The 20,326-nt window shown below is 56.4% G+C and overlaps 1 protein-coding gene across 8 annotated transcripts in view; it reads left to right on the top strand.

Moving 5' to 3' along the window:
- Positions 1 to 19,621: 19,621 nt before the first annotated feature.
- PALD1 (phosphatase domain containing paladin 1) overlaps positions 19,622 to 20,326 on the top strand; it is a 77,211-nt gene continuing 76,506 nt past the window's right edge. For 7 of the 8 annotated variants that reach the window (XR_006887664.1, XM_046655012.1, XM_046655010.1 and 4 more), the window contains exon 1: positions 19,706 to 20,074. The gene's annotated coding sequence lies outside the window, so the exon portion shown is untranslated. The other variant, XM_046655008.1, reaches the window with a different exon arrangement.

The following is a 20,326-nucleotide window of genomic DNA, read 5'->3' as shown; positions in this document are numbered from 1 at the left end:
CCAGCCTTGGCCACACTGGCTTCCTTCCCAGGGGACATCCTGGCCCAACCTCCTTTCCAGCCCCCTCCTGGCTCCCAGAACCCTTGCCTTCCCCCTCCCTCAGCTCCCCTTTTCTGTCCCCACTGCAGGCTGCCCCTCAGAACCTGTTCTTTCCCCACTGGTGAGATCTGAGATCAATGACCCTTTTTCTGCCTGTATCTGCCTCAGGTGCTGAGCTGCCCCAGCAGGGCTGCAGGGATGGTAACTGAGATTCAGAGAGGCCGGCCCTGTGGGGGAGTCCAGCCAAGGAAACTCCCTGAGGGCAGAGGGGGGAGGAGGGGTTGGCTTCAATTAGTAGCAGTTAGACTGTGGTGTGTGGGGAGGGGGGTAGAGGGGGAGGGGGCTGGGAAAACTCCTCTCAGCTCAACCCTGACCAGTGGGTGACCTTGGCCAAGCCGCATGGTGGCCTCCTTGAGTCTTGGTCTCCGCATCTGGGATGGTTCCCAGCTCTGTCCCCATACTTGGTTGTCCTGGGCTTGCTGGAGATCCAAGACCACGGGGCAGAGTGCTTTCTGACACTCAGGTCCTGCACATGTGGGCCTGGCAGCTTCTTCCTCCTCTGCTCATCCCTACCAGCTGAGAAAATGCTACAAAAATTTCTCCCTTAATTTGTGTGTATTGCACTTTTCTGAGTACAAAATTAACCTACATTCTCTGTAGAAAATTTGCATAGTATGTAACAGTACATAGAGGAAGAGAAAAAACTCCTCCACTGATCCTGTGATCCAGATGTGACTGCGTTAATATTTTGGGGTATGTCCCCCATTTTTCCCCCTTAGGCATTTATGTGCTCGTACATCTTTTACTTAGAAGAATCACAATGTGTAAACTTTTCTGTAAACTGCTTCTTTCATGCAAACTGAACATCTTTCTATGCCAATAAGCATCCTTCTCCACTGTCATCTAAAAATAAATGTTGCTTATTTCAAAGACTTCCTCCTCCTCCAGGAAGCCACCCTAGATTTCTCCAGCCCAAATTGCGCCTTTCTCAGGGCCCTTACATCATTCCCCTATTACCCACCTCCTCTTAGACTATGAGCTTCCAGGGTGCCGAAGTCTCCTCTGGCCGCCTGCACTCAGTGCCCTGTGTACAATAGGTGCTAATAAATAAGGCTGAAAAGGTACTTGTATCATAGAGCTTGCTTTCCCCAGGAAGGTTCTCATCCAGAGGTGACAGAGGTAAAGGAGAGGAGCACTGGACTTGGAGTAAAAGTCATGCCCTTCAGCGTGCGTGCCTGCCTCTGGCTTTGCCTTCTTGACTGGGGAGAAGGGTAGTAAAGGGATTTGTGTGGGGTGGTGCCCAGGCCCGCCTGGCGCGGCGCCCGGGTCCAGCGAGGCGCCCGGAGGCTTGCGGAATGGCAGACGCCTGGGGCCCGGGCGGTGAGCGCGCCTGGCCGACGCCCAGGCTCCCGCCCCGTGGGAAAGCGCGGAGGGAGACCCGAGACAACTCTGCCAGCGCGCAGAGCTGGCTGCGGCGCGAGAGGACCGGAGGCCGAAGGTGGCGGTGAGTGTCCCCGGGCCGGGCGGGTGGGGGGCGTTGTTGCGGGTCCCCAGCGCGGCAGGTGGTGCTGTCTTGTCTGCTGAGCCCACCACCGGGCGCCGCCCCGCGGGGGGTCCCGCCGCCGTCCCCGGGTCCCGGACGCGAGTCCCGCTGAACAGGGGCACTCTGGGTGAGTCCCCGCCGGGGCCTGGTGTTCAGGGCTCTGGGGTCAGCTGGCTGTGTCCCCCTCCCCACTCCGGGCCTCCGTCCAACAGCCTTTCTCCTGCCGCTGGCGGGGAGGGGTGGCACGTGCCACCTGGTAAACTGTGGCGGCCCGAGGGTGAAGTTATAGCTCAGGGCCATGTGCAGAGCCCCCGATGGTGCCAGGCTGGCGCTGGGGTGGGGGGGGCAGGAGGGGCAGCGGCCACTCGCGCCTCCACCGCCTTTTTGTGCTCCTCCGTGCTTCCTACGCCCAGGCTGCGCTGGGCTCGGGGAGCAGAGACGCTGTTCCGACCCCGGCCCCAGGGGCCCCTCTACCGCGGCCACGGCCGCAGTTCCTCCGAGTCCACCCGGAGACACACCCGTCAGAACATTTTGCACAGTTATCTCCTTTACCGCTCACGGCTCTACAGGGTGCGTACTGACAGGTGATGTCACTTGCTTGAGGCGGAGGCAGCCAACAGGTGGATTACCTAGAGGAAGCTAAAGTTTCAGACCCTTCCGAGGTCCCCAGCCTGAATTTTGTATTTGTGTTTTCGTACTCTTCTCCTTTAAAAGTCCTCTCCCCCAACAATATGAGGCTCAGGCCCCCTAACAAGTGACCTCTCCGGAGCCCGGGTCTGTCTGCTGTCCTCCCCACGCTGCCCCGGGGCTGGGGTGCGGCAGGAGTACTGGGCCGGGCACTGCAGGCCTGGCTGGGAGGGAAGGGCACGCAGACCCGGTCGAGGGGTGTACGTCACCTCAGCGCGATTCTTGGCTTTCCACGACTCCAAGTGGCTTGGCACACCTCCCCCCGCGCCCCGCCCTTTGCCTGCTGTGGAAGGAGCCGGCTTCGGCAGAGCCCTCGTGTGACCCGGGCCCCTCCCCGGGGCTCGGTTTCCCTCATCAGAGGAAGGAGTGGTCATTCCAGGAGTGATGGCAGAGATCAGGGTGAAAGTGGAAGAGCCCACGGGGCTATGGAGAGCTGCTGGGTCCCGCAGCCTCGCCCGTGTCCCTCATGCTTCCCCTGACGCCCCTCCCATCGCGCTCACCACCGCCACCGCAACTCCCTCCAGCTGCTGCGTCTCCTCCTCACAGCCACGTTGTGATGGGGCTGCCCCCACATTCCCCGCCTCCCTGTCCCTCTTCACCCCCAAAAGTGCCTCCCACCTCCACCCCCATGGAATCTGTCCGCTTTGGGACACTTTGTGTTGCCAAATTGGTCTGGCTCTGCTTGGCCTTGCAGCAGCCTTTGACATGGCTGAAAGGCTCCCTTACCCCTCGGCTTGTGCGCCACCAAACTTCCTTCCCACTTCCCTGTTCCCTCCTGCTCAGTCCTCTTGGACTCCTCCAGCGACCCCCTCCCCCCTCCCTGCTCTGATGGCTTCCTTCCCTCCCTACTACATGCTTCCTCTGGCAGGGGAGGGTGGGGGTAGGGTGGGGGGGTCTTGCCTGATGGGATGGTCCCCTGCCTTTCTCTACCCTAGACCTCTCCTCTGAGCTCAGGACCCCTAATCCACCTGTCTGTCTGTGCATCCCCCTTGGGCTCCCTCATGGGCATCTTGAGCTCCCTGCTCCGAGCGAGACTGAGCCCTTGCTGTGCTCCTTGCCCACTGTTCCCACTTCACTCAAGCCCCTCCCTCTACCTAGTTACTCAGCCAGGTGTCCTGATCCCTTCCTCCCCCCACATCCAATCCAATACGGCCCTGGCCCTGCCGAGTCTGCTCCTCTCTATCTCCTCTGTATCCCCTGGTCCCAGCCACCATCCTCTCTCGCCTGGACAACTGCAACGGCCTCCTCACTGGTCTCCCTGCCTCCGCCCTGGCCCCTCTAATCTGCTCCTCGCAGGAGCTGCTGCTGCAGATGGAACTGCAGCTCTTCCCTTTGCATTCGGGTCAAATACAAGCTCCGGAAGCCCTGGCCCGAGTGCCTCGTTGCTCTCCAGCTGCAGCAGCCTTCTTTCAGTTTCTGGAATTTGATGGGCTTGTTCCCACCGCGGGGCCTTTGTCCTTGCCATCCCCTCTGCCTGGAATGCCCTTTCTCCCACTCTGCCTGGCAAACGCCTCTTCAGCCTTCAAGTCTTCACTTAAACATGAGCTCCTTGGAGAGGCCTCCCCCAGCCACCCTGCGTAAAGACGACCCCCTGCACTCCCTCAGAGCACCCTGGAGTGTCCCTTCAGAGCACTCATGTCAGCTGTGGTTATGTCTTTACTTGGCACTATTGGTTCACATCTGCCTCTTCCACCAGCCTGTAATTGCCATGAGGGCTGCTGGATTTACCATCTGTGTTGCTCTGCATCCCCTGCACTGAGCTCGGTGCCTGGCATACAGTGGGCACCGGGAAATACCTGTGGTGAGGGAGAGGAGAGGCTGGCCGCCGAGGCTGCCCTGCCACCAGCCGCCCAGCAGGTGGCCTCCCAGGGCAGAGCTTCGCCTCCAGAGCTGGGTACCCACAGCAGTCCTCAAATTCCAGGACAGCTCCCATCCCAATCCCGGAGCCCCCAGTTGGAGATCCAAATGGCAGGTGCTGAAGCCAGGCTGTCCTCTTCTGCCTTCCTGTCCAGAGGGCCCTCTGCACTTCTCTTGCTTCTTGGAGACTGTGGCTCTGCCTCGTGGTTATTTTTACCATCTCCAGCAGGGGGCTAGCAGCAACTTGAAGCCAGAGGCTGGATGGAACCCATGTCTTTTTCCTTGGTGCCTGTGCAGAGCTCAGAAAACTAACTGAATGACTAGCGGGAAAACGAAATGATGCTGCCATGGCGAGGCTGTGCTCCTAGTGCTTGACCTTAAGTCTTTGGAGCCCAGCTACCTGGGTTCTAATCCTGGCTCTATTGCTTCCTATCTGTGACTTAGGGGAAGTTACTTAACCAGTCTGTGCCTCATTTTCCTCCTCTGTAGAGTGGGCATAGTACGTACCTCATAGGATTATTGTGAGACTAGAATGAAGACATATATGAAAAGTATTTAGAATGGTGCCTGGCATATTATAAATGCTCTGTGAATGACGCTTTTTTATTGGACAATTTTTTACCCCCTACTGGAACTCCCCAATCCCAGATGCAGGAGAGACTGCCCACCGTTGCACTGGGCACAACTATGCGTGCTTGTGCATGGCACACACATGCACACTTACACAGGAAAAAGTGTAGGAACGGTACACAACTCTCCCAGCTGCAGCTCGGGCAGGCCACGGGCCCTCCCTCACCAGAACAGGGGAGTCCGCAGGCGCCCTGTCGCCTTCCTGGCGATGTGCCTCCTGCACTCAGTGCCCTTAGCTTGGCAGGACAGGTTGCCATGGCAGCGGGTGACCAGGCCTGTAGGCGGGGACAGTGCTGGCCCTGGCTGAGCTCTCTGGCTTTTTAGAGGAGGATGGCTTCCTGCCAAGACACAGGCCCTCCTGCTGCCCAGGAGTTCAGCTGGCTTGGACAGCCATGGCCACACCAGGAGCCCACCACAGTCTGCCTGCTTGGGAACTGGAGGCTGAGCCAGTTGCTCACTCCTGGGCATTCCCCAGCCCTGGGCACATGATGCTTTTTTTTTTTTTTGAGCGAGATTAGCCCTGAGCTAACTAGTGCCAATCCTCCTCTTTTCGCTGAGGAAGACTGGCCCTGAGCTAACATCCGTGTCCATCTTCCTCTACTTTATATGTAGGATGCCTACCGCAGCATGGCTTGACAAGCGGTGCCATGTCTGCACCCAGGATCCGAACTGGCAAACCCTGGGCCACCGAAGCAGAACGTGCACACTTAATCACTGCGTCACCGGGCCGGCCTCCACATGACACTTTTGCCTGTTCCTCACACTCCACTAGGAAGGTCTGGCACAGGCCTTTCTCCACTACCCCACAGTGAGCCCCCAAGAGTTCAGGTTGTGCCCAGCACATAGTAGGCCTCTCTTGCCTGTTCGTGGGGTGAGTGAAAAAATAAAAAGTGAATTCCCTCTCACCACCTGGAAGAGAGTAAAGTTGTGAGACATAATCTGACCTGCTCTAGAGACGGCCTGTTCATCACACAAATACTTATTTAGTACCTACTGTGTGCCAGCATTGCTCTAGGTGGAGCCAAGATTTGAACCCAGATAGAAACGTTCCTGCTCTCATGGAGCTGACATCCTAGGAGGGGGAGAAAGACGATAAAGAAACAAGCCAATGGGCCACGGAAGATATCAGATAACGATGGGCGCTGTGCTGAGAATTCCAGCAGGTGATGCAACAGCGAGGGGGGCAGAGAGAGAGAGAGAGGGAGAAAGAGAGAGGAAGGAAGGGAGTGGCTGCTGCAGGTGGGGGTGGCAGGGAAGGCCTCTGCAAGGAGGCGACATCTGCATGAAGACCTAAGTGGAAGGAAGGAAGAACATTCTAGGAAGAGGGACCAGCAAGCGCAACGGCCCTGAGGAGGGACCACAGTTGGTCAGTTTGAGGGACTGAAAGAAGTTAGGCTGGAACATAGAGGGCGAAGGGGATGAGGAAAATAGTACCGCAAGGTGCACTGATCTTAAAGTCAAACCTGGTGAATTTTCGCAGGTGCACATGTCAGTGTAACCCCCCACCCAGATCAAGATACAGAACATTGCCAGCTCCCTCCCACTCAGGGTCGCCCTTCACCTGGAGGTGCCCACTCTTCTGACCTCGGTCATCCTAGGCTAGGTTTGCCTGTCTTGGGACTTCGTCTACTTGATGGAATCTTACTCTCCACTCTCGTTTGCATCCGGCTTCTTTCACTCGCCGAGTCCGTGACGTTCACCCGTGGTGTTGCGTGTAGGGGTAGCTTGTTCACTTTAGTTGCTGGGGAGAATTCCCCTGTGAGACGATGCCATACTCTATTTATCCATTCTTCTCTTGATGGGCATTTCAGTTGTTTTCAAGTTTTTGGCTGGTCTGAATAATGCCGCTAGGCACATTATTGTACATGGAATGCCCTACAAAGCATGTCTGTGCTTTTAGGTATGCTGTGTATGCTGGTGGGGGGTCAGCTAGTTCTCCCCTTTCATTTTACAGGTGGGGAGACAGCCCCAGAGAAGGGAATGGACTTACCCCAGATTACCCAGGCAATCAGCGGCTGAGGGGTGACACTGCTGACACTTTGTGCACAGCAGCTTATGCTAGGCAGAAGGGTCCCCGGAAGGGAAGAGGAGAGAGAGAATATCTTTTGAGCATCTTCTGCATTTCAGGTCCTCCCTAGGTGTTATGTCCCTTGCTGTAATCCTTAAAAGAGCCCCACCGGTCAGGTGTTGTTCTGCCTGTTTTACAGATGACGGGCCTAGCCTAAGAGATGTATTTACAGGAGTGGAGTCGGGACTCGGCAGGCCTGTCTGATTCTGAAGCCGGACCCCTTCCGTGACACACTGCCACCCAGGGCTGCAAAGCTGGAGTGCAGAGCCCTTGGGGAAAGAGGAAACCTGAGGGGCTCCTTTGATCTGGGGGGTCTCCAGGCGGGATGGGGTGCAGCAGGAAGAAATGGCCCAGGTGAGAACAGACCCCCACTGGCCTGTATTTCCCTTCTGGAGGAGGCTCAGGGTTGAGTCAGCTCACCAGGCCTCAAGCCCCAGCTTGGTGGTTAACTTGCTGTGTGACCTGGGGCCAGGCACTGCCTCTCTGTGCCTCTGGTACCTTCCAGCTCTGACTTTCTGAGTTGGGTTTGGGGCTGGGAGTCTCCAGGCCTTCATTGACCTGACAGGTGTTCCTTGCTCCAGGGCTGCGGCTCTGAAGGCTGGAGGGGAGAGGTGGCTGTGGGACTTCCAAGATCACCCTATGGGGCTGTGTGTGGTCTCCACCTCCCACACACTGGTCTTCCTAGTTAGAGCTGGACCTTGGCCCACTTGGGACTTCTTAGGGAGGATTTTTTGTGTGTGTGGCAATTATTTCCTTCATTCTGTGGGTTGTCTTTTTCTTTTTTTAATTGTGGTAAAATATGCATAACATAAAATTGACCATTTTAAACCTTTTTTTTAATTGCTTTCTGGTGAGGAAGATTGGCCCCGAGCTAACATCTGTTGCCAATCTTCCTTTTCTTTTTCTCTTTTTCTCCTTCCCAAAGCCCCAGTACACAGTTGTATATTCTAGTTCTTCTCTACGAGACGCTGCCACAGCATGGCATGGTGAGCGGCATGTAGGTCCACGCCCAGGATCCGAACCTGTGAACCCTGGGCCACCAAAGCAGAGCACAGCAACTTAACCACTATGTGCCACTGGGCCGGTGCGTCCCCACTTTAACCATTTTTAAGTGTACAGTTCACTGGGTAACTACATTCACACTGTTGCACGACCATCACCACCATCCATTGCCAGAACTTATTCCTCTGCCTCATCTCCAACAGTGACTGGGAGAGACTTTTTTTAATAGTGGCTTTGGGAGGGGAGGTGGGGGCATCCCTCCCCGGGGGACCTGGGGAAGCTGTGAGAGGAAGTGAGGGAATGTGGAACAATCTGGTGAGAAAAGGCAGGAATTTATGGGAGAAACCCGGGCCCCTCAGGGGAGATGGGCATGCTCACCTCTGAGACCCTGCCCCCCCAGGGCTTTCCTGACCCCCTGCTCTGGGCTCTTTATTTCCTTCCTTCGGCCTCCAACTGCCAGCTTCCCCCGCCCCATCCTGGCTTCTCTCTCTTTCACCTGCCGAACAGTGGGCATGTTAACCACTTCACTGACTCCTGCCCACAGCAGGTCAGCACTGCACCCCCTTCAGAGATTGGAGTGGGGAGTGGTGGGGGACAGACTGGGAAGTGCGTGGGGGGCCCCAGAAGGGGATTTGTCCACAAGTTTCTAAACGTCAAATGTCAGCTAGGTGTGAAGTCAGAGCCAGGAGACCAGCTTCCTGGGGGGTAGAGGGGTGCTGAGTGGTGGGAGAAAGAAAGAAGGGCTTCATCACCATCATCTTGGCCCCCTTGGGAAAGAGCCCCCGGGGGGCCTGGAGCTAGAATAACAATTAAGGCCTGTTCTGCTCCTGGAGGTTCCCAGCGGCCTTTGAAAGCCCCGGGCTGTTCAGCTGGAGAAGTTTGGGTGCAAGGGTAGGAGATGGAATTTCTCAAATATGTGAAAGGCAGTCCGCCCCCCCAGGAGGAGGTCCATGTGCTTTGGTGGTCCCAGGGTGGAGGGGAACAGGACCGTGTGGGGACTGAGGCGGGTGACTGGGAAGTGGATGTCAGATTCGTGTGAAGAGAAGGCCCAGCGTGGTTCTGCAGGGATGTCTCCCTAGGGAGACTTCCAGCCTGGTGCCTCAGTTTCCTCCCACGTAGAGGGACGACCTGACTGTCTTGCCCAGAAGAGGCAGGTGAGGGGCATAGGGCAAGGTTTTTAAGGAAGCTCCCCTGCTCCGGGGCCTGAGCGTGGAGCCCCCTCCCCTGTGCCCCCAGAGGGGCCCCTGCCCAGGACTTCTTGTGGCCGTACTGCAGTGGACAGAGCACAGTAGGCTTCAGGTCGGGGGGCTGCCCTCGGACGAGTGATAGCACCACTCCGAGCCACAGCACCTTGGGAGGTGGGAGCGGCACCGACTTCTCAGGTTGGCGGAGAAGAGCCAATGTGATAATTTTGAGAAAGCCCTTGTAGCCCAAAAAGCACTTTATGGACCTTGGCTCCATGCTTGGCATACAGTAGGTGCCCAGGGCTTGCTTCTGAACTTCTTCCTTGTTTCCTCTGCCCAGGACCACCTCTTCCAGTGGAAGTGGCTGCCCTGCAGTGGTTGTGGGGGCTTGGCCTGGCCAGTCATACAAGCATTTACTAAGCTCCTAGTATATGCCATGCCCTGGGCTGGAACACAGAGATGACAATGTGTATTCCCCTGCCCACTGTTGCCTAGTGGTGGAGGGGACAGGCAAGTCAACGGGTCCTGCCAGGGGTGGCAGCCTTGAGGTGTGCTGCTCTGAGCTCCCTTCCAGGGAACCTGCCTCAGGATGCATTAGCTGACTGCCCCGAGCCAGCACCTCAGAATTCACTGCTGCCTTCATAGAGGCCACCATCTCCCTGGGCTGCTCCTGGCCACTGGCTGAGCCTGGGGCCCTTCCTCCCAACCCTCCTTTCTGCTCCCGTCCTTGCACAGGTGTGGTCTGAAGGCCCTCACCACTCACCCTTGCCCCCTGGCCCCTTGTTTTCCACAGGCATTTCCTCCGATTAACCTCTGGCACTGCTAACCTTGCCTTGGTTCTGCTTTCCAGTGGATGGGAACTCATGCGCAGTGTAAAGTGGCACATGCACTGACCGAGCGGCGCCAGTGATCCCGAGCGGAGCCTTGCAGGCCAGGCTCTGAGGGCAGGTCAGAGGGGACATCAGCTGTCTCGCTCGCTTGCTGGAGCACGTGGGCAGCCAAGTGTTGTGGGCAGGGAAAGGTGAGCTTTGAAGTCAGGCTGCCTGGTGTGAATCCCATCTCTGCCCCTTACCAGCTGTGCCCTGGGGCAGGTTGGTTCACGTCCCTGAGCCTCGGTTTCCTCATCTGCTCCAGGAGGATAAGGTGACTCCTGTCTCCTGGGGTGGGCATGAGGTTTCAGTGAGTTAATGCCCATTAACTGTGGCAGAGTAAAGGCTCAGGGTCTCTCCTTGCTCCTTTGCTGCCCCCTCCCCTGAGGAGAGAAGACCTTGCAGGGGAGGGGGCAAGATGCCATCTCGGAACCCACTGCCTCTAGCCCCAGAAGGCATCTTGGATGTGGGGGTGTATGTGCTCCAAGAAACCTTGGCCGGCACACTCTTAAGTGAAGAGGAGTTGGCCTCACCTGGGCCCCTGCCAGCTGCAGGTGGGTGGGGGCAGCCAGAATCTTGGTAGAAGGGCCAGCAGCTAAAAGTTGATTGGCCTGTTGCAGCCGGAAGAGGCCCTTGGAGACACTTGGCCCTGTGGCTCCCAAACACCAGACATTCGACTGCTGCCTTAGATCCAGCCGGGGGCTCTCCCAGGCTCCAGCCCTGGGGGTTCTGGCTTAGTGGGGCTGGAGTGGAGCCTGGGAATCTGTGGTCCACCCCCTCCCACTGGCGATTCAAATGTATACACAGGCAGGTTGGGGAGCAACTGTCCAGTCCTGGCCCCAGTTTGACCCGTGACTGCCAGGACAGTGAATGCCTGTCTCAGATGACCTGGGGGGTGCCTGGGGGGCCTTCCAAGCCAGAGCCCCAGAGGCCTGCTGTTGCTGTGAATGTGCCTGTATGCCGTCACGCTTCTGAGCTTGCTTTGCAGAGGAATGGACTCCGATGAGCTGGGCTGCTTCCCTGTGGCTTCGAGCTGCCCCTGCCGTGGCTGGGTGCCTCCAAGACAGCAAAGGGAGGGTGGGGTGGTGTCTGTCCCTTCTGAGAAGCTGAGCTCTAGGTCATTAGGACAAAGAAGGAGACTGGGCCAGGCAACGAGTTCCTTATCTCTGGGACAGTCAAGCAGAGGCAGGGACTGCCCCCCTGGAGAAGTTTGTATGAGGAATCCATCCGGATCTGGCAGGGGCGCTGGCTGGGCTCTCAGACTTTGTTGCTTTAAACTGCATTTCTTGCATCCATGCTATTCTGATGTAGGTAGGGGTGAAGTGGTATGATGTCTGGGGGTTGCTTCAAAATACTCCAGCAAGAACAACCAAAGGAAGGAAAAAGATAGCGGTAGATGAAGGAAGTGTGGCAAGATCTCGATGACTGTCACATCTAGACGATGGGTGTATAGAATCAGTTTTACTATTCTCTACTTTTGTGTATATATAAGATGTTAAAAATAAAAAGACTTAATTATTAGAATGTGTCATAGATGCACGGGGTGAGAAATCCAGCCGCGCACAAGGACGGTGATGGGAAGGTGGGTCGCTTTCCTCCCCGGCCCCGGGGCCCTTGAGGACTAAGCCCTCTTCCCAGCATCTTCTGTAGCCTTCTGGGATTGACCATGTGTAGACAAGCCTATGAGTTAAATTTTCTTTTTATTATTTAGAAATAGATAACACAGGGGCCACCTGGTGGCGCAGTGATTAAGTTCGCATGTTCTGCTGGGGTTTGCCGTTTTGGATCCCGGGCTCAGATCTATGTACCGCTCATCAAGCCATGCTGTGGCAGGCGTCCCACATATAAGGTAGAGGAAGATGGGCACGGTGTTAGCTCAGGGCCAGTCTTCCTCGGCAAAAAGAGGAGGATCGGCAGCGAATGTTAGCTCAGGGCTAATCGTCTTCAAAAAAAAAAAAAAGAAAAGAAAAAGAAAAAATAACACATCTGTATGGAGCAAAATTCAAACAGACAAGAAGGTATCCAGTGAAAAGTTTCCCTCTATCTGTGGCCCCAGCCGCCCAGGTCCCTGGAGGCAATGAAAGTGACAGTTTACCTGTCCTTCAGAGACCTTCCATGTGCGGTGTGTGTGAGCGTGTGTATATAATATATAGACACCCTTTTTCAGCTTCTGAAGTGCTAGAATACTAGAGAGTCTGTCCTGCAATTTCCTTTCCTGGCTCCCCCCCATCCTTCCTCCTTACCTCCGCTGCAGGGTTGGGTAAACGATTTTCCTTAGTCCGTAGCACATTATTTTATCATCCTTATATGTGAGGCCTTTCTTTTGCGGTGTTCTCTTTATTTTCCCTTCATCTAATTCTTTTTTCTCATAGGCACCCGTGGTAGCGTGTTTGATAAATGTTTTTACATAGTGGACATATCCTCATTTAAAAAAAATGGTGTTTTTCTGTGAATATGTGTTGTGACTTTTCCTCAATGGTTTTATACGTTTACTCTAGCTCTGTTTACTACTTTTATCCCAGGCGACCGTTTTCAAGCTTGCTCCGCGTTTTTGTGTGTGCGCTGATGGTTGGGTGTAACTGTTGGGCAGGGTTCTGTGGTTGGAATCACGTGACTTGTCCACTCCCCTAGGATGGATGCTGAGGTGGCTCCAGCACCCGCTGTCCTGAACGACACTGCCCTGACCGTCCTTGTCCATGTCCATATCCGGACTTTGCGCCCGCTCTAGCGATCATTTTCCAGCCCCGCACATACATCTGCCTCATTTTTTTTTTTGAGGAAGATTAGTCCTGAACTAACATCTGCTACCAATCCTCCTCTTTTTCGCTGAGGAAGACTGGCCCTGAGCTAACATCTGTGCCCATCTTCCTCTACTTTATATGTGGGACGCTACCACAGCATGGCTTGCCAAGCAGTGCCATGTCCGCACCAGGAATCCGAACCAGCAAACCCTGGGCCACTGAAGTGTAACGTGTGCACTTAACCGCTGCGCCTCCAGGCTGGCCCCCGCCTCGTGTTTTAAAATAGCTGCATGGTATTTCTAGTTTCTGGATGTTCCACAGTTTAGCCAATCGTCTCTCTGTCCACAGACTTTTCAGTTGTTTTCCATCTTTCACCATCACAAACCATGAATAATGTGTGCAGTTGTCCCTTTGTGCATGTGTGAGCACATCTCTAGGCTAAATTCCTAGAAATGGAATTGCTGAGGCAGAGTGTGCATTTGTCATTTGGAGCAATCCTGCCAAAAAGCATGAGAGTATCCCTTTCCCACCCATCAGTGAAGCTATCTTCTAGCACTAAGGTTCTTCGAGCTCAGAGAGGGTGGGTTTCCTGGCTGAGATGATACAGCCAGTGAGTGTTGGCACTGAGACTAGAACTCAGGAGGCTGAGCCTGGGGCCAGTGATCTTTCTAAGGCACTTTGCCAGCTCTTCTGTGTCCCAGGCTTCATGGGACCTTCCCTGTAAGTCTGGGGGGCCGCGGCCTCTCCTGGAATGTTTCTGGTAAGCAAGCACTCCCCGCTGCCCACTGGTCTGGTGAAGGGTCAATCCAGGAGCTCTGTGTCTGGGGACCGGGAGCCCGTGATGTGAAGGCCTGGGAAGCTGCCATGTCAGGCTTCTGTAGCTCCCTTGACCCCACCCCGCCCCCACCTCCCCTGCAGCATCTTCATAAATGGCTCTGTCAGAGCGAGACATCCTTGGGAGCCTGAGTGGTGTTGCTTGGAGACAACTGGGCAACAGATCTGGGTTATTTCAAGGAGAGAGAGGGTGGGAGGAGAGGGTGACAGCCTGTTTACTCAGGGATGGATGGGCTCCCTGCTGCAGGGTTTGGCAGACCACCCCCTGCCCAACCCCTCCCATTATTCCCAGAGTCCGGGGCCCGGGATTCGGCAGTGAGACCCAGCAGAAGGCCCCTGGGAGAAGCGTTCTGACGGGCAGTACGAGCAGGGGATTCTTGGCGCGTTCTCAGGAGGCACGTTAAACGTGCTGGCTGGGAGGGAGGGAGGAGGTGAGGGCAGAGGGAGGATGCCATCTTCTCATGATCATAGCAGCCACAACTACTGTTGTGTATTGAGCGTCCTCTGGAACAGCTGTCTGTTAAGGGCTTTACATTTATTAGTTCATTTAATCTCAAAACCCTGTCGAGGTGGGCATGACTATCCCCATTTTATAGATGTGGAAACACAGGCTCAGAGAGGCTCAGAGACTTGCCTGAGGTCATACAGCTACTAAATGGCAGAAACTGAGTTAAAACTCAAGTCTGTCGGATGCCAAAGCTAGAAATCACTGTACATGTTGCTAGAGTTGGCAGAGCCCTGACAGGACATCCACTTTCACCCTGAGCTGACCTGGAAGGTCATGCTGAGTGCCTCCCCCTGTGCTGTGCTCACCCAGCACCCTGGTCCCTCCTCCTCCCTGCAGGAAACATATGTCTCTGAAATGATCAGTTTACTTGTGTGCCTCTCCTGCAGGTGTGTGAACACCTGGGTGAGGTCTTGCTCATCTCTGTGCCTTGAGCGCAGGGTCAGGAGTGTGGTAGATTCTTAAAGAGCGTGGAGCTCAGATGCCTGAGCAGCTCTCCTTGAGACAGGGGTCGTCACTGTCTCCCCAACAGCCCTGCAGGGACCGAAGATAGTGTCCTGGCCCTGAGCCTCCTCTGCTCCCGTTGGACAGCCCTAGACCCGTCAGCATTCTCTGGGGCCAGGGTGGCGGCTCCCTACCCTCCTGCTGTCTTCCGGGGGATTCCAAACCCACCTTCCTGGGCAGGCAGAGTCTGACCAGCTGGGCGTGCTGGTGAGGTGGTGAAGGGTGCTGGTGGGGTCATGGGGTGTCTGTCCCTGTGTGGGCTGGCACACCCCACTAGAAGGACGTTAACTCTTCAGGGCCCTAGCTTTTAGAGAGGACAGCTTGAACTGGGCTGGGCTGAATTGTGGGGTGGGGTCGGAGTAGGGAGCTGAGGGCAGAACGGGGAGGGGTGAGTCAATACGTGCGTGGGTCCTGGGCTTGTGTTGTAGTCAGCATTGTCCCTCAGCCTCCTCTGGAACCCAGGGCAATCTTACACTTTGTGGAACTTACCGCGGCCTGGCTTCCACCATAGTTATCCGTGTAATAAGGGTGACGATAGAGGCCACTGTGTGCCGAGATGGTGCTGCATACTTTGAATTCATCACTCTGTTTAAGCCCCATGGCCACCTGCTCAGGTAAGTGTCATCGTCGCCCCTTTCTAGATGAGTTACCTGAGTCTCAGAGACCTCCTTCATTTCTAAGGTAGCCCCAACGTACGTACCTTTTCCTCTACCATTCTGTTGTGTTATTATCTTCATAGCATGAATCACTCAGAAATGATCTTGCTCCTGCTTTTGTTTATTTGTTTATTGTGTTGTCCCCTACCCCAACTCCACTGAAATGTCAGCCCCATGAAGGCGGGACCTTGTCTGCCTCGTTTACTGCTCAGGGCCTAGAACAGGGCTTGGGATGTAGAAGGGAGCTCTGTAAATGTTTGTTGACTGACTGAAATATTTGTTGCATGATTGAGCCAGGATTCTTTCTCCCTTTTCTCTCTTCTTCTGATGGAGAACTCTCCCTGTAGTATTTGAGGAATATTCTGGAGACGTAATCACCCTCTTCTCACAATTTCTGGACACTCTTCAGTCAGGCACTGAGTGGTGCTGGGGAGGGAGGGGAGGTACCCCTGCCCTTGGGGACGTCGTCATTGTGCACAGCATTTTCACATTGCAGGTCACAGGTAAAATCAGTTTTGCGCGCTGCAATCAGCAAAAACAGAAAGAAATAGGATAGGACAGATAAGAAAGCATCAGAATGCCTCACAGACCGTAAGGCTAAGCATTTTTTGTGAAACACACACATATTCATGTCTCTGTGTAGCTGGGCCCTGGAATAAAATTTATTTCTTACTTTGAATCTCCGTCAAAAAAGTTTGAACCTAGTGTGTGAATTTGGGAAGTGGGAGATGTCCTCTGTGGACCTAGACCCAAAAGAAGGTACAACAAATAAAGTTAATAATCCTGCCGATAATTATGATGCCGGTTATTGAACATACCAGTTATTTCTGTGCCAGGCAGGGTGCTCAGGTCCCAGGCTCCGCACAGAGGTGAGGGGAAGGAGCCCAGGACAGACAGAGATCCTGTGAGCAGATAGGACTGCCTGGAGGAGGTAGGACCTGAACTCAGCCTTGAAGAACCTCTGCCCTGGCAGGTGCAGGGCTGGGTCAGAGTGAGAGCTCGGTGGCAACAATAGTAACAATAGCTGCTGTCAGTGAGCTCTGGCTGAGTGCCAGGCACCCCTTTAATCCTCCAGACATTCCTGGGAGGCAGAAACTGCTCTTTGCACCATTTTACAAATGAGAGAAACGAGACTCAGAGAAGCGTGGTGACTCTCAGGTAGGAATCACACGGTGGTAAGGATGCCGAGGCTAGAGCCGAGGCAGGTCTGGCCTGCTCAAAGCCTATGTCTTTAGGTCCTGGACCACACACAGAAGGGGCCTGATGAACCAGGGATGCTGGATTCTGGAGATGGGGCAGTGGGCCTGGAAGGGCAGATGGCCACGGCAGGACACCAAGGCAGCCAGGGCAGATGGCGACGGGTCTGTGTTGGGACCCAGGCAGCAGGCATGTGAGACCTGAGGCTAGAGACAGCTGGGCTGGGGGAAGATGCAGGCCCAGGACAGCCATCCTGGGCCCATGCAGGTCGTGGGTCCTGGCAATCACATGGCCACGGGAGCAAGGCCTGGCCAGCTCCCTGCCCTGATCTTGTCCATTCCTCGGGCCCAGGGTCCCCCAACCTGTGGCAGGCTCAGAGGGAGTGAGGAGCAGAGCAGAGCAGTGGGCCTGTTTCTCTTCCTTTGTCGAGTCTCGTGTTTGCTGGGTTGATCCCAGCTCCTCTGCCTTCTGGCGAGTCATCTGTGCCTGTCGGGAGATAGTTCTTGGCTTGAGTGTTTCCACGAGGGAACTGGGGGGTGCTGAACTTGGGAGTTCTCCCCAGAGCACCAGCACCTTGCCTGTTTGGGCAGAGGGAGCCGTGGATGGCCACAGGAGAGCCCCCAGGACCCCGAGGAAGGGGTTACTCACTAGTCGTGCAGCAGCAGCTGGCCTGGTTTTGGACTGTGGTGGATTGTTTGTGTGTGTGCTACACAGACATATACTCACATGCTCACTTGTATATCCACACGCATGCCCACTGGACACGCACAAACACGCACATCCTTATTCACATCCCTGCAAACGTGAGTTCACACGCGAGCAACACAAGCACATATGTGCGCACACACGAGTGCACGTTTGTACGGGGCCACCCATGGGCACTGGCGTTCTTCAGATAATAAGGTGGTGTTTTGGGTGCTGTGCGTGTGGGATGTGGGGTGGCGGTAGTGCTGGTGGGATGCTGGCTAAGTGGGTCCCGAGCCCTCTGGTTTCTGCGACCTGTTCTGCGACCTGTTCTGTGACCATCAATTCTTTCTCGGGGACTTTTGGGCTTCTGCTCTGAGCTTCTGGACCTCTCAGGGAGCTTCTGCAGCAGCCTGGGCTGAGAGAACTGGCCCTGCTGATTCTTCCCTCCTGCCCGGGGCTGGGGAGAGAGGGCACAGTGCCTTTTCTTGGGTGTACCTTGGGCTGCTCCGTGTCCCTTCCTTCTTCCTCAGTATCCAGCCCCGTCCCTCTCCCAGGCCCAGGGTGGGGCAAACCTGGTCCTAAGGGCTTCCTTGTGGTTGGAGAGGACCTCCAGCCCCAGGGCCGGCAGGCAGCCAGGGATGCAGGACTTGCTGCTCCAAGCGGGGACTTGGCAGAGCCTAGGACTGGGTGGGCTGGTGAGGCTGGGCACTGTGGTCTGGATGCCGTCTATGGCCCGTCCCTTAGACACCTCCAAGACCCCGGCCCTCTGCTCCTGGGGCCCACCAGCCAGCCCTGAGGCTGTCTGGCGGAGCCAGGTGGGCTGTGATGGCTGGCTCTCCCGAGGACATCTCTGTTCTGGGCTTTTCTGCTCGATTCAACAAGAACACCTACTGTGGGCGTGGTGAATACGAATGAATGAATGATGATGTGCTGGGCACTGTGCTGGGACCAAAAGACAGGTCAGAGGTCAAGTGTCATCCTCTAGGGGCTCAGTCTGGAGAGCCAGACAGGCTTGGACCCCAGCATTTGCTGGACAGTGAGGGAAGGGGAGCAGTGTGTGTGTATGTGTGTGTATATGTGTGAATGTGCATGCATATTTGTGTATGTGTCTCTATGTGTGTGTGCACATGCGCATGCTTACCTTAGTCCTGGCCAAAAGGGGGCATTTTTTTGGAATGCAGCATCCTCAGGATGGGGGTTGCATCACTTCCGGAATCTGACAGGGGGTGAGGTGGGTTATGGGGTTGTGGTGAGAAAAGGAAGGAAGGGAACAGTGCCCAGGATGTGTCACATACTACACCTGGCATCACCTGTCTCAGCTCCCTGGCTCCTCAACACCTCTTTGAAGGAGGACAGTCCATCTTATAGAAGAGGAACTTGGGGATCAGAGAGCTTATGTCACTTGTCCCAGATCACACAGCCAGTAAACCATGAGCCAATTTGAGCTTAGCTCTGCTGAACTCTGAAGGTCAGGTCTGCTTTCCAAGGTCACTCCTGGACTTTCTCTACTCTCCTCCTCCTCATACACCTTGGGTGGGGCAGGAGGAGGCCTGGAGCTGAGTGCATCTTCCTTGGCTTGTTTCCTCATCCACTAGAAAAGGGATAATACAAGCGCGGATCTCCTGAAATCATCCACGCGAAGCACCTGAGACCTAGGTGCTGGAGGCGGGAAAGAGCGCCACAGACGACAGCCATTCTTTCTGTCTTTATTTATTCTTAGGGCTCCTGCGGTGGGGATGGGGGCCTGCGAGGCCTGCGTGCCCCTTTCCCAGCCCAGCGCCTTCTGGCGCGACCTTGGACAGAGGGGAGGCCCCCTCTGTCTTCCTCCTGGGGAGACCCGGCCTCCACTGACTCCGCGGCAGCCTGACTCGGGGCGAGGCAGGTAGCGACAGGTGAGGAAGCAGGATTTCCGAGTGCGGAGGGGAGAGAGGGAGGAAGTGACTCACCGGCCACGACAAAGCCCATCTCCCCAAGAGGAAGCAGCGGCGGGAGAGGGAACGCGCGTGGGGCCCGCGGGGGCGAGCGAGCTGAGGGCGGACGTGGGCTGCAGGGGCGTCCGCCGCGGCCTGGCTGGGGGGCGAGGATTGTGCGTGTCACAGCCGGGTGCTGTGGGGTGGGGGCAGAGGGACCTCTCCCCTCTCGAAGTTTCTGCCACGCCCTCTCCCAGTCGCCTCCGGGGGCTGAGGGGCGCGTTTCCCTGTGCGTCCAGAACTTGGGAGAAGCCCAAGACCCAGCGGCCAGCCTGCTCTTTAAGGGTGGCTGAGGCCCAGAGAGGACAGTCACCTAGCTCAGCTTGCACAGCACAGCGAGGTTTTTTTCCCGGCGCCCAGACGCTTATCTCGGTCCCGCCGAGGCTCGGACTGGCTTTGAAAAGCAGAGAAGGGAGAGGAAGGCCAGGCCCGCCGATCTCCCGGGGAGCTGTAGTCTGGGCGGGGGTGTGGCGCCGAGAGTGTTTGCTCCTTTCTCCAGCCGGAGAGGCTAGATGTAGGGTTTGGGCATCTTCCAGAACGAGCTGAGCTAATGACAAGGGAAGGGGAACTGGCTTTCCAGACAGTCTCCCCCGCCCCAAACTTTTCCTCCCGGCGGAAGGTGGAGGGAGGAAGCGGGGCCCTGGAGGGTGGGGCCAGCCGTCCCCCCTCTGCCCCGGAGCCGCGGCTTTGGGATGCCAATCGGGACGCGGCTGGAGTAAGTGTGTCTTTAAATCCGAGCCCCCCGCCCCTCGGCGGCGGGGCCGGGTCTCGGACTGGCGGGGCGGCGGCGGGAGAGGCGATTGGCGGCTCGGCCGGGTCCGCCCCTCGGTGTGGGGGGCGCAGGGCGGCGCGCTCGAGCTGGAGCGCGCAGCTCCCGCCGCCGGCGAACGCGGGCTCCTGCTCTGTTGGCCTCGCCTCGTTGCGCCCGGCCTGCCCGCCTCCGGAGCCGCCTCTGCCCATGGATGGGCTGGGGACGTTGGGAGGAGCGAGCCGGAGCCCGCGCCGGGCGCGCCCCGCCGCTGCCTGACTCGGCGCCCGCAGTCTGGGCGCAGCGCGCCGGCAGCAGGAGCGCGGATGCCCCTCGGAGCCGCGGGCTGGCAGGTACCGACGCGCAGGGACCTGGGGCTGGCTAGGGGAGGATAGATCCGGAGTCCTCTGGGTACTCCTAGCCCCAGGCTGCTCAGACAACCCTCTCCCCATCTCCCGGAGCTCACGCCTCCCTGGCTCCCGGGAGAGGAGCGGTCCTGCGTCCCCACCCAAATGCGCACGGGGTTGGTGCGTGGAAGAGAAGTGGGAGCTCACATATGGAGCAGTGAACCGTTATGGAATCGTTCTGGATGTTTGGCTCTGGGC

Source organism: Equus quagga, chromosome 2 (assembly GCF_021613505.1).
Source record: "Equus quagga isolate Etosha38 chromosome 2, UCLA_HA_Equagga_1.0, whole genome shotgun sequence".
NCBI lineage: Eukaryota > Metazoa > Chordata > Mammalia > Perissodactyla > Equidae > Equus > Equus quagga.
Note: the sequence above shows the minus strand (reverse complement) of the source record. Positions and strands in the feature narration are given on the sequence as shown.